We start from the raw sequence: 3,599 nt of genomic DNA on the forward strand, positions 1-3,599 counted from the left end.
ATCTTCTTATCTTTTCAAATTTGATTTTCAAATCTTTTTCAACTAACTATTTGACTTTTTGTTTGTTTCTTATCTTTTTCAAAACCACCTAACTACTATTCTCTCTCTAATTTTTGAAAATACCTCCCTCTTTTTCAAAAATTCTTTTTAATTAATTAATTGTTTTAAATTTTAATCTTAATTTTATTTCTTATCTTAATTTTCGAAAATCATTAACTCCTTTTCAAAATTGTTTTCAAAAACTTCTCTCTCATCTTATTCTATTTATTCATTAATTTACTAACACTTCTCTTCATCTCAAATCACTACTCTTATCCTCACCCTTGTGTTTGGATTCTCCTTTCTTTATCCCCTTTCTTCTTCTACTAATAATAAGCAACCTCTTTACTGTGACATAGAGGATTCCTCTTCTTTTTCTGTTCTCTTCTCCTTCATATGAGCAGGAACAAGGAAAAAGGCATTCTTGTTGAAGCTGATCCAGAACCTGAAAGGACTCTGAAAAGGAAACTAAGAGAAGCTAAATTACAACATTCCAGAGACAACCTTGCTGAAATTTTCAAACAAGAAAAGGAGATGGCAGCCGAATCCAACAACAATAATGCAAGAAGGATGCTTGGTGATTATACTACACCTACTTCCAAGTTTGATGGAAGAAGCATCTCAATTCCTGCCATTGGAGCAAACAATTTTGAGCTAAAACCTCAATTAGTTGCTCTAATGCAATAAAACTGCAAGTTTTATAGACTTCCATCAGAAGATCCCTACCAGCTCTTAACTGAGTTCTTTCAGATCTATGAGACTGTTAAGACTAATGGAGTCGATCCTGAAGTCTACAGGCTCATGCGTTTCCCTCTTGCTGTAAGAGACAGAGCTAGAGCATGGTTGGACTGTCAACCTAAAGATAGCCTGGACTCCTGGGATAAGCTGGTCACGGCCTTCTTGGCTAAGTTCTTTCCTCCTCAAAAGCTGAGCAAGCTTAGACTGGATGTTCAGACCTTCAAACAAAAAGATGGTGAATCCCTCTATGAAGCTTGGGAAAGATACAAACAGATGACCAAAAGATGTCCTTCTGACATGTTTTCAGAATAGACCATGATAGATATATTCTATTATGGTCTATCTGAGTTCTCTAAGATGTCATTGGACCATTCTGCATGTGGATCTATTCACCTAAAGAAAACGCCTGCAGAAGCTCAAGAACTTATTGACATGGTTGCAAATAACCAATTCATGTACACTTTTGAGAGGAATTCCGTGAATAATGGGATGCCTCAAAGGAAGAGAGTTCTTGAAATCGATGCTCTGAATGCCATTTTGGCTTAGAACAAAATGTTGACTCAACAAGTCAACATGATTTCTCAAAATCTGAATGGATGGCAAAATGCATCCAACAGTACTAAAGAGGCATCTTTTGAAGAAGAAGCTTATGATCCTGAGAACCCTGTAATAGCAGAGGTAAATTATATAGGTAAACCTTATGGAAACACCTATAATTCATCATGGAGAAATCATCCAAATTTCTCATGGAAGGATCAACAAAATCCTCAACAAGGCTTTAATAATGGTGGAAGAAATAGGCTCAGCAATATCAAGCCTTATCCATCATCTTCTCAACAACAGACAGATAATTATGAACAGAGTACCTCTAACTTAGAAAATTTAGTCTCTGATCTTTCTAAGGCCACTTTAAGTTTCATGAATGAAACAAGGTCCTCCATCAGAAATCTGGAGGCACAAGTGGGCCAACTGAGTAAGAAAATCACTAAAACTCCTCCTAGTACTCTCCCAAGCAATACTAAAGAGAATCCAAAAAGAGAGTGCAAGGCCATTGATATAATCAATATGGCCGAACCTAGAGAGGAAGGAGAGGACGTGAATCCCAATGAAGAATACCTCATCAGACGTCTCTCAAGCAAGAAGGAGTTCCTTATTGAGGATCCAAGGGAATCTGAGGCTCATATAGAGACCATAGAGATCCCATTAAACTTCCTTCTGCCATTCATGAGCTCTGAAGACTATTCTTCCTCTGAAGAGGATGAAGATGTAACTGGAGAGCACGTTGCTCAATATTTAGGAGCTATCATGAAGCTAAATGCCAAGTTATTTGGTAATGAGACTTAGGAAGGTGAACCTTCCTTGCTCATTAGTGAACTAGATACATGGGTTCAGCAAACTTTACCTCAAAAGAGACAAGATCCTAGCGAATTCGTAATACCCTGCACCATAGGCACCATGATCTTTGTAAAAGCTTTGTGTGACCTGGGGTCAGGTATAAATCTTATGCCACTCTCTGTAATGGAGAAGTTGGGAATCATTGAGGTACAACCTGCCATGTTCTCATTACAAATGGCAGACAAGTCAGTAAGACAAGCTTATGGATTAGTAGAGGACGTATTAGTGAAGGTTAAAGGCCTTTACATCCCTACTAATTTCATAATCTTAGACACTAGGAAGGAGGAGGATGAATGCATCATCCTTGGAAGACCTTTCCTAGCCACAGCAGGAGCTGTGATAGATGTTAACAGAGGAGAATTAGTCCTTCAATTAAATGGGGACTACCTTGTGTTTAAAACCCAACGGTGTTCTTCTGTATACATGGAGAGGAAGCATGAAAAGCTTCTCTCAAGACAGAGTCAAACAAAGCCCCCACAATCAATCTCTAAGTTTGATGTTGGGAGGCCACAACCAAACTCTAAGTTTGGTGTTGGATCCCCACGTCCAAACTCTAAGTTTGGTATTGGGAGTTCACAACATTGACCTGATCACCTGTGTGGCTCCATGAGAGCCCACTGTCAAGCTATTGACATTAAAGAAGCGCTTGTTGGGAGGCAACCCAATTTTTATTTTATCTAATTTTATTTTTATTTTATGTTTTATTAGGTTCATGATCATATGGAGTCACAAAATAAATACTAAAATTAAAAACAGAATCAAAAACAGCAGAAGAAAAAGCACACCCTAGAGGAAGGACTTACTGGCGTTTAAATGCCAGTAAGGAGCATCTGGCTGGAGTTCAACACCAGAACAGAGCATGGATCTGGCGTTGAACGCCAGAAACAAGCAACATCCTGGCATTTAAATGCTAGGAATACACCCTGAGGAGATCTAGCGCTGAACGCCAGAAACAAGCATGGAACTGGCATTCAATGCCAGAAACATGCTACACATGGGCGTTGAACGCCCAAAACAAGCATCAATCTGGCGTCTAACCGCCAGAATTGCATGCAAAGGCATTTTACATGCCTAATTGGTGCAGGGATGTAAATCCTTGACACCTCAAGATCTGTGGACCTTACAGGATCCCCACCCACCTCACCCTCTCTCTCTCCATTCACGGTCATCCCTTCTGTTTTCCATTCACCACTCACATCCATCCATTCTTCCCCATACACCCTACCTACCTTCAAAATTCAAAATCTCTTTCCCACCCAATCCGACCCATATAGCCGAATACACACATCCCTCCATCTCCTCCATATCTTCTTCTTATTCTTCTATTTTTTCTTCTTTTGCTCGAGGGCGAGCAATATTCTAAGTTTGGTGTGGTAAAAGCATAGCTTTTTTGTTTTTCCATAACCATTGATGGCACATAAGGCCAA

The 3,599-nt window shown here is 39.2% G+C and overlaps 1 non-coding gene across 1 annotated transcript; it reads right to left on the minus strand.

Moving 5' to 3' along the window:
- Positions 1 to 972: 972 nt before the first annotated feature.
- On the minus strand, positions 973 to 1,076 carry LOC127748162 (small nucleolar RNA R71). The gene has a single exon (XR_008010105.1). It is a non-coding gene; the product is annotated as a small nucleolar RNA R71 (small nucleolar RNA).
- Positions 1,077 to 3,599: the final 2,523 nt, after the last annotated feature.

This window comes from Arachis duranensis, chromosome 5 (assembly GCF_000817695.3).
Source record: "Arachis duranensis cultivar V14167 chromosome 5, aradu.V14167.gnm2.J7QH, whole genome shotgun sequence".
Classification (NCBI taxonomy): Eukaryota; Viridiplantae; Streptophyta; class Magnoliopsida; order Fabales; family Fabaceae; genus Arachis; species Arachis duranensis.